Source organism: Peromyscus californicus, unplaced genomic scaffold (assembly GCF_007827085.1).
Source record: "Peromyscus californicus insignis strain IS unplaced genomic scaffold, ASM782708v3 Scaffold_13__1_contigs__length_99412109, whole genome shotgun sequence".
In the NCBI taxonomy this organism is placed as follows: Eukaryota; Metazoa; Chordata; class Mammalia; order Rodentia; family Cricetidae; genus Peromyscus; species Peromyscus californicus.
Genome location: NW_026294424.1, coordinates 89,641,469 through 89,669,269, shown reverse-complemented (window position 1 = coordinate 89,669,269; position 27,801 = coordinate 89,641,469). Strand labels below are relative to the sequence as shown.

Here is a 27,801-nt window from a genome sequence, read left to right as displayed (position 1 = left end):
AAATATCTAATACATCAAGAACACAGTATTATAGATGAGGAAACTAAAACTCCAGTGATGAGGAACTTGTCCAAGATCAAAGATATAGTGACATTTGAGCCCAAGTCTGTGATCTTCCTGTTTGTCTGTTCACTATATCTTGTTACCTAACAGACCACCAAGCAAAAGCAAGACATGTGTAAATAGCCTGACACTTTAGAGAACACTCTACACACATATTGCATTTTTCAGAATTAAATTTTGAGTTAAGTAGATCCATGATGCTTTTCTTCTTCTGGGCTGGGGTTTGAACCCAGGTCCTTGAACATGCTAGGCAAATGCTGTACCAACGAGTTACATTCTCTGAGCTCATGATTGTCTTTAAATAATAGCAAGTAAACACTAAAACCTGAGGTCTCTTCCCTCCTCGGCTGGTTAGCTACATCACGGTGCCAATCATTAGTTCTCAGGAAAGTCAGAAAGCAAAGCACTCAAAGAAAGACCGCAGAGGGACCCAGTGCTTTGGGTGAAATCGTGGTCTCCATCTGCCTTTGCTAGTCCAGCACTGGTGGAACCGTGGGGGGACGTGTGGATTCAGAGCTTGTGGAGAGGAAGACAGAGCAGGGAGACGAATGGTTTTAGCATGCTGGCGCTGCAGAACAGCAGAGGGATTTTCTAGTGAAGGTGTAGATTGTTTTTGTGACAGAGACGGTGGCAAACTTTCTTTCCCAGCATTCAATATTGTATTTTTGAAACAGAAAGGAACCAAGATTCTTCCCAGCTTGCTGAGGGTGTCACCAAGAACTGGTATCAAGCTGAGTTGGTACAGTTTCTGCTATTCTTATAAATGATACTTAGGACAGATTTTATATTTGTTCAGGCTTTCTGTTAGAAAGAAAGTGGAGATTTTGGATAAGGTGCATGTGTTGTTCCCGGGGTCCTAACCTGAGTCAGTATATTTCACAGTGACTTTTATGCCACCCAGATCATCTTGTCCCTGGGACAAAGATCAGGTTAGATTGGGTCTGTGTTGGCCCTAGTGTGAATTATAATACATGAGGGAACTGGAAAACACCCACTGAGCTTTGATAAAAATAGTGGGCACAGTTAGAAAAACAGAACTTGAGGAAGATTTTTCTATTCAAGTTAGGTTTTTTCCATGCTAAATTGATCTCTCTCTCTCTCTCTCTCTCTCTCTCTCTCTCTCTCTCTCTGTTGCTACTTCTTTTTTTAAATTTATTTAATTTGTTTTATGTGCGCTGGTGTGATGGTGTCAGATCCCCTAGAACTGGAGTCACAGACAGTTGTGAGCTGCCATGTGTGTGCTGGGAATTGAATCCAGGTCCTCTGGAAGTGCTCTTAACTGCTGAGCCATCTTTCTAGTCCCTTGTGTGTTGATACTACTAATATGAGAAAATATTCTTAAAAAAAAAAGTTTTTAAAAAAATTATTTGGGCTACTGCAGGGCTTACACTTCTTGGTACCTAGAGAATAATTTTAATATTTATGGTAAACAACTGTATCATGACGTATGATCCTTAAACAGTATGTGCATGCTGTAGAAAAGGATTTAGCCCTCTGAAAGTATGGGTTTATGGCATGTGGTGGGACTATAGCAGTTGACAGAAATGCTGACATTTAAATTTGAGGGAGTCAGGTCTTTTTTGGTGGCCAATAGCATTGACCAGCTCAGATGGAAGAGCTTTTAAGTATGTGTGTATCAGAAGCCTGTTGATAATCAAAGCATAGAAATCAATGGTAGCTAGGCCTCTTGAAAATTTAATCTGGAAACTTCTGGAGCGTAGGGATCCTCTTTCAGGCTCCTAGATTTCCCTCTGGAACCTTCTCTGGTGTGTCTGCTCCACCTGCTTTCTCTACCACTCTGAGCTCTTTTCATGATGAGGTTTTGCCCCCCTCTGTCTTCATCCTCCCTGTGGGCTGATTTTCTGAGGGATCCAGTACATCTTCCATCTGCCCATTCAGCTGCATTGCTGGTTGATTCCATCTTTGGGTTTCCCAGATCTAAATTCCTAAACCTCTGGGCTCAGTCCAGCTTTCTGAGTCAGCTCACAAGTTGCAGGTTCTCAATTAGCTTAAGAGTGAGCTGCTCCTGAGTCCAGTGACCAGAGAGGTCAGGTCAGAGGGGCCCATGGTATGTGCCTCTGCACAAGGAATCTTCAGTGTGCCTAATACTCAAATACTGTGTGGGAATGGGTATGAGTAGAAAGAATTAGGAAAATAAGTCAAAATATTAGCTTCAGTTATTTTTGGCTAGTGATATCATAAAAATTTATTTTACTTTGTTGTGGTGGTTTGAATAGGAATGCCCCCCATAGGCTCATAAATTTGATGCTTGGTTACCAGAAAGTGGCACTATTAGGAGGTGTGGTCTTGTTGGAGTAGGTGTGGCCTTGTTAGAGGAGGTATGTCACTGAGGATGGGCTTTGAGATTTCAAATGCTTAAGCCAGGCCCAGTGTCTCTCTCTTCCTGCTGCCTGCTGATCCAGATGTAGAACCCTCAGCTACCTCTCCAACACTATGTCTGCCTGTGTGCTGCCATGATGACAGAGGACTAAACCTCTGAAACTCTAAGTCAGCTACAAACAAATGTTTTCCTTTATAAAAGTTGCTGTGGTCATGGTGTCTCTTCACAGCAATAAAACATTGACATTATTATTATTATGATTTTTTTCTTCAATGGGCACATTTTTAAAATTGCTAATTCGTTTATTGTGTGTATGTCTGTGTATTGGTATATGCATGCATATGTAAATGGCCACACTGCTGTGGGATGTTCTGTATGGCAAATGTGTTGCTCTGATTGGTTAATAAATAAAACACTGATTGGCCAGTAGCCAGGCAGGAAGTGTAGGCGGGACAAGGAGAGAGGAGAATTGAGGGAAGAGGAAGGCAGGGAGGGAGACCGCAGCCGCCGCCAGGACAAGGAAGATGTAAGGTACCAGTAAGCCACAAGCCACGTGGCAAAGTATAGATTAATAGAAATGGGCTGAATATAAAAGTAAGAGCTAGACAATGACAGGCCTGAGCTAATGGCCAAGCAGTTTAAATAATATAAGCATTTGTGTGTTTATTTTATAAGTGGGCTGTTGGACTGCCGGGGCTTGGCGAACCCCGAGAGAAAACTCTCCAGCTACATCACAAGGCAGAGCTGAAGTCATAGATAGTTGTTAATTATCCTACATAGTTTCTGGGAACCAAACTCGGGTCCTCTACAAGAGCAGTATATCCTCTTAACCACTAGGCTGACTCTTCAGCCCAATGGGGACACATAGTTTATAATCAAAAGCATAATATACTTGAAAATCTTTGCCTGTTTGGTTGTTTTAAAGAATGGCAATGTTAGGCCCAGGGATGTAGCTCACTGCTTGCCTAGCATTCAGAGAACCTTAGGTTTGATCTCCAGCAGTAAAAAAGAAAAAAATGACAATATTTCAGCCAAATGACCTTATAATTCAGTACCAACTTGATTCATAAAGTTCGATGCTGGCTCAAATTCAGAGTAAGATGGTAGCCACAAAGCTTCCCCTGGCTCTAGTTCCAGAACAATTACAGCTTTCAGGGATGGTACCTTGCCTGAACCACCTAAATAAAGGCCTCCAATTACAAGTCAGAGCCTGTTGATTACAGATCTTGGACTGTTCAGTCTAACGGCAAAATGCTGTAAAGCCTTCAAACTTGAGAACTTGTTAAAATCATACCCCGTTGACTTGAAACAGTCTCCGATTCCTCAGGTTCCATTAAAACATCATTTTGCTATGAATTACATTTTGTAAAGGGCTTTTGATTACACACTGAAGATGGTCGGCTCGCTTCATTGTATATAGAGACAGTAGAGATGCCATTGTATATAGAGACAGTAGAGTGTGGGATCTCCAGACCTGGAGTCCAGTCTCATTCAATCTAGCGTTTCGTCTCTACCTGGGAGCTGTTCCTTCTTCCCCCCTGGTGTGTTTCCCCTTGATGGATAAACATGATCTTAAGAAGAGAAGAAATCCTTTGGGTTAAGGTCAAGTTGAGGATGGAAGGAGCATTAAATTCAGATCTACCCTATGGGAGATAAGGAAAGACAGCCTCAAAGACTGAAGAGTTCATTCTAACCGGAATGACAGCCCCCCTGCCCCCAGCAGGGAAAGGACCCTGTATACTTTGAATCCAGCCTTGTTTAACCGGGAGGAAATGAAAGGGGATGGGGGGCGGGGTTAGTCATTTGTAGGTATGAAAACACACACAGATCCAAGGCACTTGTGGTGTATAAACTTCTATGCATGGAACCTCTTCAAAGCTATAAGCAGGACTCAGACAGAAATTCTCTGACTTGATCTCTAGGCTTATTTAGTGTTTATTTTACTGTTGAAGAACAGGCACTAATATCATATGCCATTAAATCTCTCAAAATGCCTCAAGTCTTCAGTGAGAACTTAAAACAGCATCCCAAAACTGAGATGAAAATTCTAAATATAAACACAGGGTACTCACAGTCCTTCTACCTCAGGCTGCCAAGTGGTAGGATTATAGGTGTGCACCACCTGGGGCAACTGAGGCCCATCCCTTAAAGAACTAGTTCACTTACTCTTGTGGAGATGCCATGACACCTTAAAATCCTTACCTATTTGTGGGAAACATGTATGGAGCATCTGCCACATGCTAGGCAGGCACTGTCGAGGACCTCCCCGCCTTTCCCCCCACAAAAAACCATGAAAGATATGATTCAGTTATATATGCAAGGCTATACGTTCTTAAGGCTGAAATGAACCTGTATCTTCATTTCATATTCCCCATTTTCTAAAGATGCTTTGAGATCATTAGATGAAAGGCAAGGATGTGTTTGAACTGTCTCTAATGCTTTAGTAACTTTCACATGAAACCCTTTTGTGTTGTCAGCTAAGAACAAAATGGTTTATCACGTTCTCTTTAAGGGTAGTAGAAACAAACTTGTGTGTGTGTGTGTGTGTGTGTGTGTGTGTGTGTGTGTGTGTGTGTGTGTGTGTGTTCCTTTATGCTTTGTACACCTACAGGGGTTATTTGGTACTTATACCTAAGATCTCTCTTTATCTCATTAGATGGGCTGATGAAATTGAAGTTCTGAAGAAGTCTCAGATAATTACAGGCCCTTTGATCTAGAGCCCTTCACAGTTAATGCGTGAGCAGATGTTGGACTGTATTAAGCACAATGGTTTTTTTTAAAAAAATAGTTAAGTGAGAGGTTAAGTTTTCAAAAAGCCTCAGTGGCACACAACTGGCGCTTGGGACTTGTGCTTTGACAAAGCAACTAACAAATTAGGTTCCAGTGCTGATTCCTCCTTTTCTTCTATGAAACTAGCTGCTTTCTTGGAATTTTTCTTTAATAAATTACATCAAGTTGTTACCAAATATAAAATAAAATAATTCAAGAGCAACCACAAAAGTTGCATTCAGTTTGCTAAATGCTCCACAATGCTCTCTCTGTGTGTGGAGGTCCCTGGGGTGGAGCAGGGGTGGAGTAGCCACTTTAGGAGCTGAAATGTGATTCTTCTCAAAAGAAAGAAATGAAGATTAATTCCTCCACCCTGCCCTGTGGAGCACAGCCAGGGTTCTCAGCAAGCCAGCCACATCTTCCCCATTGTTAGAATCTAAGGAATCTGTATTCTGAGAACTGGAGTAAGAGAGTCACATTCTTAAGAAGGAGTCACATCCACTTTTCTGAATAGTCACTACCCTGACAGGTAGGATGGCCCAGGAGAGGGTAAGGTGCATTACTTCAGGACATACATAATTATATGATAACTATTTGCTGTTTGAGAAGCTTTATTTTTTATTACACTTATTTATTTGTGTGTGTGTGTGTGTGTGTGTGTGTGTGTGTGTGTGTGTGTGTGTGTGTGTACATGCATATATGAAGGTCAGAGGACAATTTGTGGGAGTCAATCTTTCCTTCCACCATGTGGGCCCTGAGGATTGAACTCAGGTTGTCAAAGTTGGCAGCAAGCGCCTTTACCCATTGAGTCATCTTGGAGGCCCCAACTTCTTTTTCTTTTATTTCTAATATTTTTCATACAATATATTTTGATCATGTTTCCCCCTCTCGCAACTCCTCCCAGTTCCTTCTCACCTCTCTACCCACCCAACTTTATATATAATCTCTTTTTCTAAAAGAAAAACAAAACATAAGAAATAAAAACAAAAAAGTAAAAAACAAAATAATCCCACAAAAACAAAAATCAAAACAAACCACGAAAAAAAAAAAAAAAGACAATGCCAAAACAAAGCAAAATGAAACAAAAAGTCCACAAAAATATCATCTAGTTTATTTTGTATTGGCCAACTACTCCTGGCTGGGAGGCTGCCCTGGAGTGTGGTTGATATGCCCATGGATACTCTACTGAAGAAAAGTGATTTTCTGTTTGCCAGTAGCTATCAGTTGCAGACAGCTTTTTAGTTAGGAGGGGGGCCCATAACCACATCCACTTCCCCTTCTCAGCGCTGGGACAGCATTTATTTATGTCATCAAGCATGGAGAAGTCGAACTGATACCTAACTAGAAGTTGGGGTGATGCTGCTGATTAGCATTCATGATACTGGAAGGGATACTGCATGCTGCTAGAGAAGAAAGATAATCATCAATGTCACCCAGCTCCAAAAACTGTGACTTACAACTCTGACCTTCCTGCAAGATATATTGATGCAATAGCAGCACAAACATTATGGGAATAACCAACCACTATTTTTTTTTATTAGATTTGAGGCCTACTCCATGGGATGGAACCCATGCCTGGTGCTACTCACATGGCCAAGACCCTGAGACTAGATAGGTCATGATAGATAAATAGATAGCCAGCCAAGAGTAATAGCAAACTCAAAAGAATCTTAGGTAGAATGAGAAGGATCTGTACAAATAAGTCTCCAAGACTGACTAAAAGTGACTTTTGGAGTGAAATGAAGCATACCCAGTATTAATACTTTCTCAAACTTCCCCATTTCAGAACCATCACTTAATCAGACAATGTAGTGTCTGTCACCCAAGTCTCTGTGTCACATGTTTCTGAAAGTCAACCAAGAGAAGCATAAACTCCATTGAAAAGAGCCCCCAAACACAGCTTATATATGTACCAGATTATGACTGTTAAGTCAGGGATGGAGCGAGAAAGAGTGATACTATTTCACATCATGGTAAAGGACATCTCAGATACTTATAAGATCAGTACAGCTGCCTGGATAAAGGTTCTTAAGCACTTCTATGGCTTGACCATAATTGTACTTTTAGATTTTTCTCAAGTTGTTCCTCATGATAAGACATCAGTTATATTAAAACTTTTCCTTTTGTTAGTAGTTTTTAGATGTCTTTCATACAGTGTGGCCAAAATAAAATATGCATGCATGAGGATATAAAACCATTCCATGGCCATCAAAATAAATATGTTCCTTATAAACAGTGAGTTCTAGGGTAGAATGTGTGCTCATTTGAGTAGCTCCGACTGTTCTTGTATATGTTTGGTATGGATTCCTCTATGCACCTACAAACGAAATGTACATTCTCATTAAAGTCATGATATGATTAAGGGCTTCCAATCATCAAAAGGTAGCCTGGAGCTAGCACATGATAAACTGAGATCCAGCTTTACAAATTGTTCAGAATATCAATATTGAGTGGACTAGCTCTCCCAGCATCAATAACCTCCAACAACAGGCACCTGCTCATCATACCCAGTGAGGAATCTAAGTTGAGCACTGATAATGAACAACCTTTAAAAGCACCAACAAATAGATGGCCGATAATTAACTATGGTGTTACCTCTGAACAGAGACCAACGAAGGCCACAGGTTGGTGCTGCTTTAGAGGCTTCCCCACCAGTCTGGTTTCCTTGTAGTCCTGGCCAAGCAAGAGCCTGGTGCCAGGAGGGGCCTTGGCTGAGGCCCACCTTGCTAAGCATGTCAACTGTACTTGTTTGGCTCTTGTAGGTCTCTGGTGCCCCACTGCGTCCACTCACTCTTCACCCAGGAAACTTCCTCTCCCAGTTTCCGTAGCACCATTTTCTATTGAACTAGATTTCTGAAGCTCTCTGGACACTTACCATGGCTAAAGAACACCAAATACCTAAAAATCCAAATGAGACGATGGCACATCATCCCTCCATTCTGTCCTTTAAAGTTTTGGGGTCTGCCTCTGTTCCAGATTGGAATGGGGTCTCTGTCAACCCTCTGAAACACTGGTTTGCTCCAGCTACATCTTCCTGCTGGCCAGTGAACTTTTCTGGGGTCCAACTTGGACTTACCAGATCCTTTCTCCTAGGCAAAAGTTTTCATTACTTAAGCATTTGCCTCATATGTGAGACCTGGAAATGCTTGTCATGATGCAAAGGTAATGTGGGCTTTCCGAGAACACCAGCAGTCTAGGCATTACAGACACTCTTTTGAAGGACAGACCTGTAGAATTGGCTGCAACCATTCAGTTCCAGGCAAACTTGAGAAAATGTGCTTTTCAACATCTGTTATATTGTAACCCAAGAATATGCTATACAAGTCACATCCCATGGAATAAAAGGGCCTTTATTACTCTACTAATGTGTGAATAGGATGCACACAATTGGTAGAGAACAACAGATACTTAGTTTCAGTAATAGCTATTAAATTATTCTACCACATTTAGCAACAAAACCAGTTAATTCTAGGTTTATATTATCAATAGTCACAAAAATAATTTCTTCCAAGGATCTGGGCTAAAACTATATGAATATGTAACCACAATTGCCATTGCTAAAATTGCAATGTCAACACACAAAATAGATTTCTCTTAGAAGCTTCCACTTCCCACTACACCTTAGGAGGGGCCTAGGAAAATCTCTCAGAAAAGGTATCAGGCCACAAGAGAGTTAATGTCACCTCATCCATCAGACCAACTGTAGAAAGCTGTATTCAGATCCACCTCATGATTCCCTAAGAAAACCAGAGTGTCCAAGGAGGAACTGTGTTTACTCCTTCATTTCAACATTGGAAAAGTGTGTTTTATTTGAAGAAATAACGGGGGGATGATTACTGGAGGGGACATGGCTTAGCGCAGTGGTCCATGTTCCAACGTGTGGGCATTATCTGGAGAGCTTTTTGCAGGCCCGCCACCCAGGCCTGCCCCAAGAGAGATTGAGATTCGGTGTGTTTGGGGTGAAACACTCTAGCCTACGTCCGCATTAAGTGGCCAGATGGTTTTGATACCAGCTCCATGAAACATAATTTGAAAAATGGAGGAAAGAACATAGGCATTAAAAAATAGAATTCAAATCTTAATTTAACCTTTTAGATGTTGGTTGCATTTGGCGAGTTATTGCACACTCTGATTCCACTTTCTCTGTAAAATGAGGATAGAATTGCTGGTGTTACTCTCACACATTACTTCATAGAATTAAATCCACAAAGAAAGGGCACAGAACATGTAGTACATAGTCAATAAATGGTAGTTTCTCATAGAAGCCCTTGGTAGATTTTATCAAGACTCTAAAAAGGAGACTTGGAGGTAGCTTTCAGTCTGCTATCAATGCATGAGTGTTTAATTCATTATTCAAACTGGGAAACTTTTAAGTAAAAGAGGTGTTGTTGATAATTATACTAGAGTGTCCTTTATAAACCCAGGTTATAAAAACACCTTAATTATCAGTGAGATAAAAAAATAATAAATTCCATGTGTTTGTGCTGCATAAATACTCTACATGACCCTAAGTCTTAAAAAAACAACTTTGTAGTTGACTTTGTGAGAACTTTTAAGTCATTGCTGTAAGCTTGCTGCATCTGACACCTGTCTGGATTGTGTTTTACTGTCTCCTCAACGCCTGGTGTTAATGCCATGTGTGGAATGTTCTAGGTCCTTCAAAATATATTCATTTCTGCATTAATCCAAATATTCACAACTAAAAAATGTATTCTAAGTCAATAATTCCCCTTTTCTGTTTTGTCTGAAAGTTCTAAAAAGTATCAAAATGTTGAGGATCATAGCACAGCCCTGTCCAAATTCTTTTTTCCTCTCTCTGAATCCCTGAATGCAGGTCAACTGAGGCCTTCATTTACCCAAGCACACTATTGACACTGAGTGCTGGTGGTGTTCGATTTTCACAGGTCTTCATCCTTGCTGTCAACAAATACTTAAGTAGCCATAAGAGACTGAAGCAAAAGATTTGTAGCTTTTTAATTTTATTGAAACTGGAACAATTGAGCACCCAGAGAAAATGAAATATCAAAAAACAGTAACTTAAAGATATTTATTATGGGGGTTTGTTTTAACAAAAGACTCAGTGTTGAAGGTGGGCCTGTCTAAATGCGTACATAGTAGAGCTGTTCTCAAAATGCCGTCCTTAGTCCCCTTAGGTGACTGAAGGATCAAAACTATTCTCTTAGAAGCACTAAGGTGTTGCTCAGTTTTTTGTTGTGTTGGTTTTCACAGACAGTGCAAAGGGGATGGTGGGTAGGACTGTTAAAGTTTTAGCAGGAATGAAGGCAGGAACAGGAGCTGAGAGTAATCATTCCATCCTTTGCCACCATGCGGTTTTGTTTATTTTAAAAGGCCAGTTTTACTTAAGACTTGTCCTTGGTGAACCAGTACACATGACCAGTTTCACTCAGTCCTGACCCTTGAGTTCTTGTCTCTTCACATTCTGAGAGACGATATGAAGCATCTCAGCTGCGTGTGGACTGGGGCTTCCTCCAGGGAGAGCACTTAGCCTGTTGTTTGAGTGGAACTGTAATGGAAAGACATTCTTCACAAAGAAGAAATAACTGTATTTCTTAGAAATTGGTTATTTGCCAGATTTACAAAGATAGGTGAAGTTTGAACTGTATCACTTCAGGGAAAACAGTACAGTGGGCCATGTTTATTGACAATGGTAAAATCTGAGCTTTCAAGAGAAAACGAGAGTTCTGGAAACCTTACATTTGCTCCATGAACTTTGCAAGACTCTGTCTGAAAACTTTGGGGGAAATACTGGTGGTGATATATGAATGTAATTTTATGTTACAACGAAATAAAATATATTAACATTTAGGAAATGTACCTAACATGAACTTATTTTCAAAATGATTAGCAAATTCAGGTATGGGTAAATGATTCATTCAAAAATGTAAGGTAAAATAGAAGATTTTAATGTAATGAAGTAGAAGTTTATTGATGTGTTTTCAGATTCTCTATTGTAACTAAACTTAGGAAATTACTAATATATTGAATTTTAGTCTGATCAGATAAGAATAATCACAATGACCCAGAAAGGTCTTTTATTGTTGTTTTCAAAACAGGGTTTCTCTGTGTAGCCCTGGCTGCTCTGGAATGCACTCTGTAGACCAGGCTGGCCTCGAACTCAGGATCCACTTCCTCTGTGGGTGAGTGGTGGGATTAAAGGCGTGCACCATCACTGCCTGACTGTTTTATCAAACACTCCTCCCTTTACCAACAACAGATCTGTGTGGGACCAGATTGTCTTTGTATAATTTACTGAAACAATATTTGTAACAGATTGAATGGAGAAGCAAATACAAGAGCTCTAGTGTTTTTAATTAGGCCAAAAATCAAAGAGACTTATACATTTTATAAAGCAATGCCAGTTTTCTTTACTAAATTGTTTTATCTTGGAAAATATGGTTAATTTTAAATTTCATAAGATATTTTTGTTAAACTATAATTATAATTTACTTCATTAACATGCTTGTAAAATTTATCAAGAATAGTTTTATAAACTTAGGCATTTATATTGATATATTAATAAGAACTCTCCAAGGTCTGTGTTAATTTAAAATTTCTATTTATTATTATGTGTATGAGTATATGTGCACTTGTATGTGTATGTATGGGATATGGGTGTGTGAGTGTGGGTGCCTGTGTACCAGGGCATGCATATGAAGGTCAAAAGCTTTTCCATCAAGAATTGGGGGGATGAAACTTAGGCCATTAGGCTTAAATGGTGAACCTTTACCACTGAGCTCTCTTGCTAGCCCTCTTTAGTAATTCTTAAGTGTATAGAGTTTCTAAAAACTAAAATGCCTCAGAATTACTCATACACAGTATATTACTAGAATGGAGTTCTACAGCAGGGGCAAAAAGTAAAGTAGGTTTATAGGTGCTTACCAGCAATTGGCTATACTATGTATTGTTATGTGAATGGAACAAGTTTCATTATAATGTGCACAGTGCTCTCATTTGTATACAAAGAAGATGATAAGAACATATCAAAATAGTTATGTATATAAAATACACACATATAGTCATTATTAACAGATGTATTATACATAAATTTATAATACATTATGAATAAGGATGTTTACATCTAAGAAAATAGCCCAGAATTGGTGTAGATTACAGAATAACTTTCTGTTATATATTTATGTATTTTAAATTTTTCTACAATGAACTTAGGCTATTATGAAAACTATGTAATTACTTGTTTAGTTTTTTGTTTGTTTTGAGACAGGGTCTTATTGTGTAGCTCTGACTGGCCTGTTACTCACTATGTAGATCAGGCTGGCTTCAAACTCACAGAGATCCCCCTGCCTCTGCATCTGGAGTGCTAGGATTAAAGGCATGCACTACCATGCCCAGTCTTAAATATGTAACAATTTTAAAAAGCAAAAGTCATACAAAGAAGTGATGAATACTCCATATTAGTTGGACATACTAAATAAGACAGACCCTCAGAGTAGTAATGCTGAGCTTCCCAAATTGGCTCCTTATCAGTAAAGAGGAGTGTCTCTTGAGTCCAAGTTCAGATTTTAACCCCAGGCTCAGCAGAGAAGTACTTTTTGTCCTGTTTCCTATCCTTTTGCAAACATTTATCTTTTCGTAAGTTGAACAATCTTACTGGCAGTGATTATTTTTGTTAAAGTGGAAGGGACAAACTTCACAGGCAGGAAACGCCATCTCTTCCCTCCTTCCTGCATTTAGTTCTGGAAGAAAAGAAAGATAAACAGAACTTGAAGGGCAGAAAAGCTAAGGATCATGAACAGAGAGTGCCAGAAAGAACATGAGAGAAGACTGAAATCGGAGAATATGAGTGTTGAGAGGGGAGTGGGGGTGGGGTGGGGAGGCTGATGGGAAAGGGGAGCCTGTGGGAAAGAGACTGGGGGGCGACTAGAAGAATTGGTACAGGTTCTGAGAGCAGGATGCTAAGGATGAATAGAAAGGGGGAAGAAAATTAGAAACTGGAACAAGAGGAAATGGGCTGGAAGCAAAAAGCCAGCTGATTTGGGGAGAAATTGTGTCCTCAGGAAGTTACTGGGGGATTGCTGACTTTGGCTCCAAGGGAGACAGGAATGAAAATCTGGCAACAGAAATTCTGAAAGGTTTAGAAATTGAGAGGGATGCGACACATTGACAGGAAGATATCAAGAACGTTTTGACTGTGATGAGGCTTTTTACATGGGTAGACCTTTTCTGGGTGGCTCACAGGTGTCAGTGATAGTTGCCCTTAACTTTCTGTACGCATTTTCCATCCGGAAATCAAAAAGTGTAGAACTCTGATGGGCGAACAAGGGGCAGAAATGGAGAAACGAGCTTCTATGAGTCCTTATCCAGTGAGGAGGAGAAAAGGACACTGAAAGAGCCATTTATCTCTTGGCTATGCAGCTGGAGACAGCACATCTGCCTCTCCAGCTGAGCGTCAGCCACTTCTGACCCAGACAGTCCTTGACAAGAGGCACCCCACCCACCGGACCGTGGCCAAGTGTAGGAGGCAGGGAGTATACGGAACAACCTCCAGACTCGCCGGGGAAATGGAAATTCTGAAAGCAGAGCAAAGCAGGACTGGCATTAGCAAAAGCGAAACTCACAGGAGAAAAACTGGACCGGCAAATTGAGAACCAAGGGTGGAAAGAGGAGCAAGCGCTGGGACCAGCTGTCCAGAACACACCCAGCCGGGTCTTGACTTCAGGATCCTCTCTCTTATCATGCATTTTGAGGAATGCAGTCTATCCTGTGATGACAGAAAATTTGGGGATTCTGTATTAGCAGTTTGTAAATGTCATTAGTATCTCCTGAATGGAGATCCACCCTCACATTTTATGTTTCCGCTGGTAATCCGATGATGCCTAGCCACAGATCTGCTGGGGCCACAGGAAGGGTACTTGCCCCGTCACATGAGGCAGCGACAGAGCTGACTTTCCAGGGGTGATTTCCTGACTCGCTAGTGTAAGACACTAATTAACCTACAGTGGATACTTTGACCAACATCCCTAGAAAACAAAGATGAGACAATTTAGTAATAATCTTGTCCTTAGCTGCTGTTTCCTTTCGTCTCTATGGCATCAGTCTACAGAGGAGTTATTAATGGACTGGCCCTGACGCCGGCTCACTACTTGTAAAAAATAAGCTGTTCTCAAGTGATGAGAAGAATGAACAAAGGGCTAAAAAAATGACAATTAACTTATCTTTTGAAGTGCTAGAATATTTTCACTGTTTTATGTAAAAAATGTATTAAATAACATTATACATTCTTTGATTTATTTTTAAAAGTATACTTGGATGGTAGTGTGGCCTTTCTTTTGTACTCGGGGTTAACTCTTGTTCAAATTGAGATTGTCCTCGGCACATCTGCAGTGATGGTCTGGGTCCTGCGGAAGGATGTGAGCTTGCCTGCATATGTGTGCACTTCCATCATCAACCAGGTGCTTAGAGCAGTGGTCCTCAACCTCCCTGATGCTACTGCCCGTTAATGCAGCTCCTCATGCTATTGTGACCCACAACCATAAAATTATTTCATTGTGACTTCATAACTGGAGTTTTGCTACTGTTACAAACTGGAATGTAAATATCTGTGTTTTCTGATGGTCTTATGTAATCCCTGTGAAAGGGTTGTTCGATACTCCCCCCCCACACCCTGCAAGGGGCTGCGACCCACAGGTTGAGAACCACTGGCTTGAGGGTGGGTTTTTTTTTTTTCTCTTGAGAGTTATTTTATGTTATTCTGTCTCTTTTCTTGTCACCATGATGTCAGCTGGTGTTGCGTCCCTTTACATTCTCCTGTTTTATCATTAATATTCATTTATCATCTCTAATCTACCGAGGGTTTGGTAGTAAATAGCTGTGCATACAAAGCCATGGGCAAGGCAACAGGAGCAGTTTCTGATCCAATATAAGAGAAAGGCACCTGAATTTCAGCTCTCGGGCCTGTCAGTCTGGAGACCTGAACTTCAGCTATGGGGCCTGTCAGTCTGGGTTTTAGTGTGTGAACTCTGTAGGGTCATCCAGATGCTAAAGGCTGATTTTTTTTTTTATTTCTATTCTTGTCTCTGATCTTGTTAACTAAGACTCCTAGGTGCATTCAGGAATAATGAAACACTTTCAGCATAAACTGAGGAAATCCTGGACAATTGTGACTTCATCAACATAAACTTGCTAGCAAAAATAGTTACAGAAAGGAAGGGTCGATTTTCCCTCCCACGTCAAAACACATTTATTACTTCCAAAATTTCTAATTTATGTTTATCTTACTCATTTATTTTTATATAATGTCTAACTTTGTAGCCTAGGCTGCCCTTGAACTTGGGATTCCCTTGCCTCTACCTCTCAAGTGCTGGAATTAAAAAATTTTACAAAATTTTTAAAATAAAGACAACCAAAAGTGATCTCAAAAATCTCAGCAAAGAGAGTCCTACTGTTAATATTATGATCTTTTAAAGCCCCATATTTATAGGACTGGCAAGATAGTTCAGTGGTTTAGAGCACTGGATGCTCTTCCAGAGGACCCGGGCTCAATTCCCAGTTCCCACATGGCAGCTTCATAACTGTCTGTAACTCTAGTTCCAGGGGATCTGACACCTTCATACAGACATACATGCAAGCAATAGACCGATGCACATAAAAATTAAAAATGAATAAATTATAAAAAATAAATAAAAGGCCAGGCAGCGGTGGTGCATGCCTTTAATGCCAGCACTCAGGAAGCAGAGCCAGGCATATCTCTGTGAGTTCAAGGCCAACCTGGTCTACAGAGTGAGATCCAGGACAGGTACCAAAACTACATAGAGAAACCCTATCTCAAAAAAAAAAAAAGTAACTAAATAAATAAATAAATATAGAACCCCCTATTTATATGACTTCTGTTTTGACACACTCATTAAGAAATGCTGTCATTTTGTTTTATAGGAATGTGTAACCTCTACTTAATATGCCATAAATATTTTTAACTTGCTTTGTTTATACTTCAGTTATTACATAATGCAGTGAATAAATAAAATGGACATTGAGGTACACATTTGTTGGTCATTATACACATCAGTATACTTCTACATTTTACTTATTTTCATGAATTTTTGTATTTCAAACAAAATAGTTCTTTTTTTTTTTTTTTTTTTTTTTTTTTTTTTGGTTTTTCGAGACAGGGTTTCTCTGTGTAGCTTTGCGCCTTTCCTGGAACTCACTTGGTAGCCCAGGCTGGCCTCGAACTCACAGAGATCCGCCTGGCTCTGCCTCCCAAGTGCTGGGATTAAAGGCGTGCGCCACCACCGCCCGGCAAAATAGTTCTTTTATCAGACTGTTAAAAAACATTTTTCTTAACATTTTGTTGGTTTAAACCATACTATTCAAGATAATTTTTTTAGTAAAACATATTTTACCAAGATATGAATTGAAAAATAGATCTCATTCGGATGGAAGTTGTCTTGACAGACAATTCTGTGGAAATACTAATCAAAGACAGCTGACTGTTGTGCTCACTCAGATGTCAAAAGCTTCCCTCCCCCCACCCCGTTCACTTGCATATTGAAAACTACATTCCTTTTCTTATTCAAAATAGTGATTTTTTAAAAGGCTACTACTCCTTTTCTCAATTACCCATATTTCCCAATTTAAATAAAATAAAATGAATAAAATCCTTAGTCTCCCTTTGAAGGAGTATTTGAAGCAACTCCATTGAGCCAGGTATATTGTTTCATAATCTTTCCTGACGGACAACGGGGTTACCTTTCATTGTCCAATTGAACTGAGAAATTTACTACATTTTGAATGTCCAGGAAGAGAGAAATTGGTTGAGCATTGATCTTCTTCACAAATATATTGAGAAAAAATAACAAGTTTTTATTCCCCTGCTTCTAAACTTCATGAGACAACACAGCAAGGACAATCCAATTTAAAAATTTAAAAATCCAATTGTATCACTTGCCAAACTTATTAGAATTTAATAGCTTAAGCATTCACTATACATTCCTACCAAGAGGGAAAAACAAATTTAGGTTTGGAAGGCCAGTTGCAGGTTTAAAATACCCGAGTACTACAGTGTTCATGGATTCAAGGTCTCCTTGAGAAAGACTCTAAGTGCGGTAGGTTAAGCTAGCATAACCTGTGGGACATGTTAGACTTGTCTGTAGGTAACAGGTTTTTTGATGGCTTTCTTTAAACCTCGGTTCCTTCACTGAAAATATGACATGGTTAGAGGAAGACATCTTGGAGAGTCATAGGCTGCTACCCCTGGCTGGACTCTGAAAGAGCATAAAATGCCAGGCTGCAGAGCTAAGGGCTGTAAGTATCCATCCTTTATGAAGCCGACTCCCAAATCAACAGTGGTTGTGTGCGGGGGAGGGAGAAGGGGGAGATTTCGTCTCACTTTCATGATCACAACCACTGGTTTTGTTTCCTCCTTTGTAGGAACCCCCCTCCTCTGACGTACAGGAAGGATGCTTGAAATAGAAGCAAAAGCAGAAACCCCAGGCTATATAGGAAACACTAAATGGACCTGCATGCCTGCAAGGGGGTTCTGCTTCTTTACTGTACTGAGTCATGTGGGAGGAAAGGTATTTGCCAATATCCATTTCCTCACATGAGACCTTCCTTAAGTGAATGCCCTGTCTTTGTTTGAAACATTCAGGACTAGATTTCAAAGCAGAACTTCCCTGGGAGTTTTCTTTACAAAACAAGAATGTAGTCACTGACTATCAGAAGGTCAATTGGAATTTTTGTTATAAATTTCCACCAATTTCTTCATTCAATAAAGTAGTCAGGGGACTATCACATGGACAAGATCTCGATCTTCGCTTGTAGTAGACACGGTTTATTAAGAAAATAAATCCACTAAAGGTTTTTTTTCTGAGTGGCTACTTCAAGCCCACCCAGGGTACAGGCTGAGCATCCTGTACAAAAGATGCTTGGTAACAGACACGTTGGATTTAAAAAAAAAAAAACCTATTCATAACAAGGAATCTTAGGGATGGAGCCCAAGTCTGACTAAAAAAATTCACATATGTCTCACATGCCCCTAATACTTGGAATATGAAGGTAGTTTTAAACAATATTTTTAGCATGTCTGTTTTGCCTGAGACCTATCACATGAGGTTAAACAATAGAATTTTCCATTTGTGGTGTCATTTCAACACTCAAACAGCTTTGGATTTTCAATATTTACACTCTTGGGTTTGGGGTTAGGGATGTTAAACCTGTGCCACTTCCTTCACTCAGTCAGGTGATGGACACACTGCTCCCGAGGGCCACAGGCATCACTCAAGATTCAAATGCTCTCTCGGCATGGCTGCTCAGGCACTAAGCCGTTAGACTAGCCACCCCTCTGATGCTGAGTCTGGAATCACTTTTCTACATCTTTCTTTGATTGTTTACCACAATATGCAGTAGAAATACATTTTTAAACCATGAGCCGGGACTATTATATGTGAATGCATAAATGCATATGTACATATATATGTAAATGCAGCAAAAAGTCTCAAAAGTATGCATTCACCATATTTGATATGGTCTGAGATTTTCATTTTTTTTTTTTGTATTGTGTTGCTTTATTTGTTAAAATAGCATGGTGTGAAACTGGGGGTATAATCGAGAGTAGCATACTTGTTTAGCATATACAAGGCCCTGAGTTCAATCTGCAGCATTAAAGCAAAAGGAAAGAGGGTGGAGGAGGAGGAAAAGGAGGAGGAAGAAGAGAAAAGCCCCTCAATTTCTTACTTCATTGTAAATAAGAAGTTGAAAATGGAGCATGGTGGTGCACAACTGTAATCCTAGGAGGCGGGGGCAGGTGGATCCTGAGTCTAAACCCAGTGTGGGCTACTAAGGGGTACTCTGTCTCAAAACCAAAAAAAAAAACCAAAAATTACGTTGACTCGCTATATTGACTGTTCAGTCCACGAATAGATTTCAGTCTACAATTTGGGAAACATTAGCCAAGATTAGTAATAATTAGGAAGAATCAGTTGCCTTAGAAGAGCCTAGAACAGAGATGTGGAAGGACTGCCTGAGAATGTTTTGGGACGACAAAGAAACAAACCAGCCACTCCAGAGACCATTTGTCCTCCACCTGAGCTCCTTGTTTGTCTAAATGGTGTTGGGTTGGATGTTTGACACATTTGCTGCTGGATATACTCTGGCCTCAGCCAGATTGGGGAGTCGGGAGAGATTTCAAGTGTATAACACATCATCATTTTATGAGTTGCTAAGAAAAAGAAAAGCTTATGATTGTAAAGTGCCTTGGATTATAACATGTTTAACAGAAATGTTAAAACATGAAGAAAACAAGTTATCAACCTGAGTTAGTAATTCACACGAGTGATAGCTTCAAGCCTTCTAGGTTCCTTATACTGTTCTTGATGGGACTTATTTATTTCAGATTTATTTCATCCCTGGAGAAAAGTATCAAGGAGTGTGTTTTATTCATTTGATGCTGTTTCATAGATCCTAAATTTGAAAGACATCCTTAGTGACAATCTAGATTGTACCTCCTTATGTTACAGTGGAAGAATCTGATAGCTAGGGTGTAATGTGACCCATCCCAGACAACATACACAAGTAGAGATACAAAAGAAGCTTAAAAAGGAGAGATCGAGTAGCTAGACTGGGAAGGGAAAATAGTAGCCCATGGAAATGAAGGTTCAAACCAAAGCCTTTGGTCTGGTCATTTTCTCCTCAATATGGAATTGGTCATGTAAAAATGATGCCAAAAAAATGGGTGAGAGATATTGTCCCTCTTTGCCTTTGAGTTCAGTGTCTCTGTTCTAGGGAGAAGCATAAATTATTGTCAGAAACTGCTTCCTATATACATCATTCCCATCACAGTATTTCTCCCTTCTCAAGAACTGGGGAGTGAATTTGGCTAAAAGCAATTACTGACTTCCTGTCAGGTGACCATGATCTTCCAGGGTCATCTTATTTGTTTGTCTATGGTAGTCTGTGTCCAACCCACTTCCTGTAAGGATTGCAGTTAGACTAGCTTTTTACCTACCTAGACAGTCGGATTGTCCTCACTGCCGTTGGTTTTAATGCCCTGATTTACTGTGTAAGGACATCTCACAGCTACCTCAGATGCCAGCCCTCCCTTTTACTGCTGACTGGTGCTTCTCTTTGTCAGCTCCCTGTCCCCTCTTTCCTTTAAATCCACCAACATTTGCTGTTTCTGGTTAACATCCTTTAATTATCATTGTTTTATGGCCTGTTCATTCTTAAAACATATGCTATGTTCTTTTCCTTTTAATTCAGGAATTTACTAGAAAGATGCTTTCTAACTGATCTCAGCCTTTATACAGAGAATCCTTTTAAGGGCACTTGTCACTCCACCTAAGGCCTAAGGACAATGCTCAATCTGATATGTCCTCTGACTCTTGTGGCTCTTTTCCCTTGGAGTAACTACTTAGGAGAAAGACATATTCAAGTATACACACACGCTCACACACACACACACATACACACACACACACACACACTCATGTACACATTCACTCACACACACTCACAACACCACATTCACAGACACATTCATTCATACACAGACACATACATACACATACATACACACACACACACACACACACACACACACGTATAAAACTCTCTCACACACACGTACACACACTCACACTGAGATACAGGAAAGAACATGTGAGCATCAAAGCTGTTACTGCTCATTCATGAAAGTTGGTTCCTCATCCAGCAAAGAGCTGAAGGGACAGGCCATTGGCTTTAGAGACTGACCTACTGTTTCAACACTCATTGTATCTTAACATTTAGCAGACGTAACCATTATAGATTATTTGAAGACTCTCTGTCACACCTTAGGTGTCTATTTGTAGCCTCCTCTGCCTAGTCCAACCTTCACAACCTTCTTTACCTGCATTCTTCATGTCCTTTTTAAGATCTCTCTTAAGAGGTCCCTTCTTGTCCCTGCCCGGTCCGCACTCCTCGCCACTGAGGAGTCTTGGAGCCCAGAGAGTCCTTGGCCCATGCTCCTCCTGGTGTGCTCATTGGCTGCTGCTGCTCACATTTCTCCCATAGCCTGGGAAGCACTAAGGTGCCAAGGAACCTTTGGCTCCTGTAATGGTACAATCGCAGTTGAGGTCAGTTCTTACTGTCCCATGAAATACAAATGAGAAATGCATATGAGAAAAAAGCCTGTCTTCCACTGAGGATAAACATGCAGAGACGTTACTCCTGTGAGTGCTAGAAGTTATTGGAAGATCCAGGTTACCCTTTGGTGTTCATTTTTGACTGGGGTATAAGTCATATAAGTTTGTTAGAGGTATCTGGGAGAAAAATCTCATCTCCCAAAAGGTCAGAGCCAGCTGGGCTTGAGACTCAGAGCCTTGTCAGCCCCCTGGAATGGCTGCCGCCCTTGGGTGCTACAGAGGGTTTATTGCTGCTGTAATATTGTGTAAGTTAAATATGTCATGTGATTTTATTTTGCTCATTTTTCTTGAGTTACAGTTTTCTTTATCCCTTCAAATGCACTATGTGTGCATCAGCTGGAAGAAACTTCCTTTGATTCCTTATTATTGCTACTACCCCTCCAGTGATGGGGAGAGACCCTCTCAAGGAAGGGGAAGGCAATTGAGATGCCTTTTCAAGGAGTCCTTTTCACAGCTACTAGAGCATTTGCCTTCAGGTATTCCTAATCTGAAGGGCTCTCCATCACCCTGAAGTGCATAGGAGGATTTCCTTTGAGACCATTGCTGGAGTTTAGGAAGTTCAGCCTGGGAAAAGCAGAATGACTCTGGAGACCTGGAAACCTCTGTGGGGCGCTGGTCCCTTCCACAGATGACGCAAGAGACATTTGAGTCACAGGCTTGGCTTGTCTCCCTTCTGTTTGCTGCCTGAACGAGGTTGAGTGGTTTACTTTAGCTCTGTGCCTCAGTTACCACATCTGTGAAATGAGTTGTAAAGTGCTTGCCTCATAGGGTTCTTGTGAAACGTGTTTGTGAAAGACTATATGAAAAGGCTGGTGATATTTATCATCAGGTACGTATGAAGTGCTTTAGAATGCCGGCCTTTATTAGCGTTGTCATTTATAATGTGTTTTCTAAAATTATTATATATTAAGTAATTGTCATTGGTCTCTCATGCTAATCAATGATTTACATCTGTAAACACAGTCTGGGTTTCAGCACCAGGGTCAACAAGGTAGAACTGGGTTTCTTACAGAACTCATTTTATCTTGTTGATTTTCATTCGGTGTTTACCACTGCCTTGTCCTGATGTAAGCACAAGTGTTATTGCCACGAATTCACACGTGGATCCAGAGAACTGTTGGGGGCATTTAAGAAAACTCTTTGTGTGGGGTCCCTTATAAAGCTTGCTGATGACTCATCTTAGCCGAGCCTCCCTCTGTGTGTGTGTGTGTGTGTGTGTGTGTGTGTGCCAGAGGTTGGCATTAGGTGTCTTTCTCCATCACTCTCCACTTCATTGACCGAGGCAGGGTGTTCCTCTACAACTGGAGTTCACTGATTTAATTAGTCTAACTAGCTAGGTTGACCCAGGATCCCAGTCCCTGCCTCCTGAGTCATAGGGTTAGAGGTAACTGCATTTATATGGGTGCTGAGGGTCTGAACTCTACTCCTCACATCTATTTACCATCCTCTGAACCATTTGCCCAGGCCCTGAGCAAATTACTTTAAAAAAAATTTTATTGATGTGAGAAAAATTAGAGCTGGGAATGTGACTCATTATATGACTCATAAAAACAGAGAAGCAGCTTCCAAATTATCCTGTCCATGACATATAGGAAGAGAGCTCTTATCGAGTCAGCTAAGGGATTTTTTTTTTAAATGTGTAATTATGCCTCCATAATTCCTGAGGTTTATCGTAGGTTATGCTTCTAGAGTCAAAGCTGGGCAGGTGTTGTAAGCATTTTGGAAAGTTGTTCACAACTCACGTGAATAGATAGAAGATAAAATGAAGGTAATGTAGATATATAAATATCAAACAAGAGTGGTAGGTTTTCTTTTTCATATGATTCTTTCTAACTGTAAAAACACATATACATCGTGAAAAGAGAGAAAAGAGAGTCACGTAAAAAAGAAAGTGGGGAGGTAGCTCACTTAGTTGCATACCGAGCACAGGAACCTGAGTTCAATCCCCAAACCCATGCTGAAGAAAATCAAACATACCAGTAGGCTCAGTGCACACTTGGAATCCCAGCACTTGCAAAGCAGACAGATGGATCCCTGGAGCTCACTGGCCAGCCAGCCTAGGTCAGTTGGCCATCTCCAGGCCAGTGAGAGACCCTGTTCCAAAAACAAGCTGGGCAGAGCCAGAGGAGGAAGGATGCTCAAGGTTGTCCTCTGGTCCCTGCATTCTCTCTCTCTCTCTCTCTCTCTCTCTCTCTCTCTCTCTCTCTCTCTCTCTCTCTCTCTCTCCTCCTCTCTCTCTCTCTCTCCTCTCTCCTCTCTCTCTCTCTCTCTCTCTCTCTCTCTCTCTCTCTCACACACACACACACACACACACAATTTTAAAGTGAATACAATTCAAAATTTATTCAAATGAAGTTCAGGAACTTTTATGGCTGTTCTTGACACCAAGGGTTGGATCATCTTGGCTACTGATGAAACTGTGAAGTGAGAAGGTCATAGTGAGACTGTCTAGGTGGAGAGGCCTTTAGAAAGTGTATAAGGTGTGTGTGCCTGTGTGTATGGATACAGGGGAGAGTGATAACTCTCTATTTCCTCTTCATCTCCATGAAAGCATTTTCCACAGAAGATTGTTAATGGCCTCTTACCAGTTTCCTGAGACCCCCCCCCATACCCTTCAATATTTAATAATAGTGTCACTTATTCATAAGAGCCTCTCACCTAACTAGGAAAGGCCTGCTTGTCACTGTGGGGGGTGTGGCATGGCACTCTCATGGTAAGCAGTTGGGTCTCCTGTCAGGGATAAGTTTGCATCACCTCTAAACCCAGATGCCCAGGAAAAGCAAATACACAGAAAATTATCCTTAAAAATCATAAAAAAAAATAAGATTTATGTAGGAAGCAGATACGTTTACTAAAAGGTAAAAATATGGTAGCTTCTGAAGTTTAAATCTTGAACATAACAACTTACTAAATAATCACTCACCACCAAAGAACAAATCACGCTAAACGCCCAACCACAGAATCTTACAGAACCCGACCCCTTCCTAAAGCAGGAAGACAAAGTCTGTCTTGTAAACATGAGTGCTCTGGTTCCCAGTGGCAGGCAGGATAAGAAACATCTTTCCCAAACTGAAGCCAAGCAATCTGGAAAGTGAACTCTGCTGGCCAGAAGCCAATGGACATTGAACTTATGGTTAGAGCTCTGTTAAACAATACTGCAAGTCAGAGAAAGAGGTGCCAGGTCCAATAACCCCCTCCCTCCTACTGGGTGGGCCACACCCCATGTGGATTAAAGGCTGATGTTGACTGAGGACAAGGGGCTCCGGAGAGAAGTTGTGTTGACTGACATGGGTGTGTCGGGGCCACAGATAGACTAGTGACTTGCTCATTGTTGTATGCTGTTGCCTTCAGGTATCTGCATTTCATGACACAGGAAGTAGATTGCAGATTAATTATACAGCTCTTTGCTAATGAAGTTCTGTGATTAGGCTCTGCCTTTCCCTGCTTCTCTAAACACTATTTGTCTTAAATTACAAGTTACATTTTCTGTGAGTCATTAATCTCTCTAATTCATTTCTTTCCATCCAGAGATCCATAAATAAACGGACCCCACCAATAAGCAACCCAAACCATGACAGATGGTGGTGATTCTAATACTGCGTTTGTAGAGTTTTTCATAGGTGGGACCTACAGGAAATCTTCAAATTACTAGGTCTACCTATATTTAAAGGAAAGATAAGTGTTGCTAATATAGGAACACCATGTTAGTGGAGTTAAGGAAAGGAAAGTGAATACCATTGTCTTGTCAACTTGACACAATCTAGAATCAACTGGGAAGAGTCTCAATGAAGGCTTTCTTTCTCGTGGACCGGTCTGTGGGGGGTTGTCACAGTTATGTTAACTGATGTGGGAAGATCCAGGCTAAAAGTGGGTGATGTCATTTCCTAGGTTTGTGTCCTAAACAAGCATGGAGGAAGCTAGCTGAACCGGAAAGCATGCATGCCTGTGCGTTCATTCCTCTCAGCTCTTGACTTTGGGTGTGGTGTGACATTTGAAGTTCCTGCTGCCTTAACTTCTATGCTGTGAAGGACTGCAGCCTGTTATTGGGAGTGAAAATAAACCCTTCGTGCCCCTAATTTTCTTTTAGTCAAGGTACCTTTGTCATAGCAACAGAAACTAGACTAGGACAGTGAGGTTATATACTAGATTATTAAATATTTATATATAATATTTCTATTAATTTTAGAGTAGGTGTCTCAGTTAGGGTTTCTATAGTGTGAAGAAACACCATAACGATGGCAACTTTTATAAAGGAAAAACATTTAATTGAGGTGGCGGCTTACATTTTCAGAGGTTTATTACCATCATGGTGTGACATGGTGGCTTGCAGGTAGACATGGTGCTAGAGAAGTAGCTGAGTGCCCTACATCTTGACTTGCAGGCAACAGGAAGTGGTCTGTCTCATTGGGCGTGGCTTGGGCATATATGAGACCTCAAAGCCTATCTCCACAGTGACATACTTCCTCCAATAAGACCACACCTACTCCAACAAGGTCACACCTCCTAATAGTGCCACTCCCTTTGAGGGTCATTTTCTTTCAAACCACTGTTACTATTTCTTTTACCATTTATTATAATATGAAACTTGGGGACAAATATAAGATAAAAACCTGAGACAGTCACCATGGCCATGACATACCTGCCACCGTTCACCTCCCAGCTCCAAAAGGGCTGTGCAACCTTCCGACCCCTACCCTTCTTCAGGGGCTATTCTTTCCCTCATCCTGAGTCTGCCAAGGACTCTGTGACCCATTCTGGCCAGCCGAATGTGAACTCCACCTCTCGAACCAAATGCTCTATTCAATTGGACAACCGACCACAAAGTAAACAAAATTCCTGTAACATTTCCCCCTTTTTGTTTAATTAAGAAGGAAGGCTTTAATTTTAACATAGTAAAATTATATACAACAAAAAAAGTTATCAAGTAAGAATTACAGTTACAATATCATGTTCATTTGTATTTGGTAAAATTAGAGAATATATTTTATTATCTGTCTTATCTTTGTGAGTCTAAAGTTTTATACCTAACTTACTTTTTATCATAACTATAAAAAACTATAAGTTTAATTATTTAGTCTTTAACTCCATCAAAGACTGGTATAATGTTACCTAACAACAGGGACATCTGGCTGCCTGAACAGTCACCACAAGTTTTTCTCTAATATTGAGCCATCCAACTTTGAAATATAGGCCTGGTATATCTGACAGACATTTTTGAAAAGTAGGGAATTTTGAAGGACTTTCCTACCTAGTCTTGGCAAAGTTTGGCAGTTGCTTTTTTTTTTTTGTATCCTGCTGGTCCAGTTTGGAGAGTAACTGTCAGCAATTGAGGCAAGGACAGTTTCTTTGTCCAAATGGCTAGCTTTTGCCATAAAGAAAACAGATTCCATACAGAGTTTCTTTGATGTCCATCATCTTCCCTGAAGTAGATTGGTGCTGCCAGGAGCAGACATGTCTCACGGTCATGAAAAACCTTAGGTTATTAAACATATTCTGTAGGTTTTGAAGTGTTTGAAGACTATCTATATATCTAAATATATCTGTGTATGACCTTTGAAACACACCTAACAGGACTATAAGTTTGATTATTGTAGATGACTATTAATCTGTATTTCTTAATTAGATATTACATTTTTAAATGAGATGTATAAACACAATACACTAAACAAGAATAGGAACACACAGCATAACAAAACTAACTTTAAATTTGTATCAATAAACCAGAATCCATACCAATGTAAAATATTTTGAGATTAATAGTTGTTTTTTAGATTAAAGTAGATTCATTAATATATCCTTTTATCCTTTGATCCTCATTTATCCTTTGATCCTCATTTATCCTTTGATCCTCATTTCTATATCCTATCCCCCCTTTTTCCTTTAGAAAGAGATCTTTGAATTTAACTCTTTTGTCTAGCTTTAAAAAAAAAAAAACTATGACCAATAACAACTTGTAACCAATGCCCTTTAAAGGATAAACATCTATAACCAAACTTTGGGGAATGTGGGCATTGTTTTCTCTAGACTACTTCCTGTTGTCTGGGGCCCTGGAATCTTTGGGGGGAACTTTGAGAAAATCAGGAGAATTGGTAAGTCTTGGCTAGAGTAGTCTGTGAGGCTGGATCATCTCAGCCAATAGCCTTGAAGCTGTTCTGGACATTGTTGGGATCATCTTGGCCATCTGTTTTTATTGGTGTTTAGTCTCCTTGTTCTGAAAATATATAAACTTTTAAAGGTAACATACATTTTTGTATTAATAAAACTGTCGACTGTATGTTGTACACAAGTTAGCCAAAGATATTTTTTTTATTTGTTTTATGTTTGAGTAGGTAAAATATACGTTACATGTTTTGTAGTTTTTCTAGGTTTATTTTGTCTGTAGTCAGGATTTTCAGGGGATCTTCCCTGATCAAACTTGATCCATATTAACCTGGAATGAATCCACAGCCTTTCATTTCCTGTGGAAAT

General features: G+C 40.2%; 1 protein-coding gene and 1 long non-coding RNA gene across 10 annotated transcripts in view; one reads left to right on the top strand and one right to left on the bottom strand.

The window, feature by feature from the left end:
• Positions 1 to 27,801, top strand: part of Rasgef1b (RasGEF domain family member 1B) — a 525,136-nt gene that overhangs the window by 386,240 nt on the left and 111,095 nt on the right. The gene's annotated exons all lie outside the window — the stretch shown is intronic.
• The window catches only part of LOC128108643 (uncharacterized), a 71,874-nt gene continuing 54,137 nt past the window's right edge, over positions 10,065 to 27,801 (bottom strand). For 2 of the 5 annotated variants that reach the window (XR_008217557.1, XR_008217556.1), the window contains 2 exons: positions 13,771 to 13,913; positions 10,065 to 12,888 (listed from right to left, as the gene is read on the bottom strand). This is a non-coding gene — a long non-coding RNA (uncharacterized LOC128108643). Of the gene's footprint in view, positions 12,889 to 13,770; positions 13,914 to 26,562; positions 27,792 to 27,801 lie in introns of those variants that run through there. The other 3 variants (XR_008217561.1, XR_008217558.1, XR_008217560.1) reach the window with 2 other exon arrangements.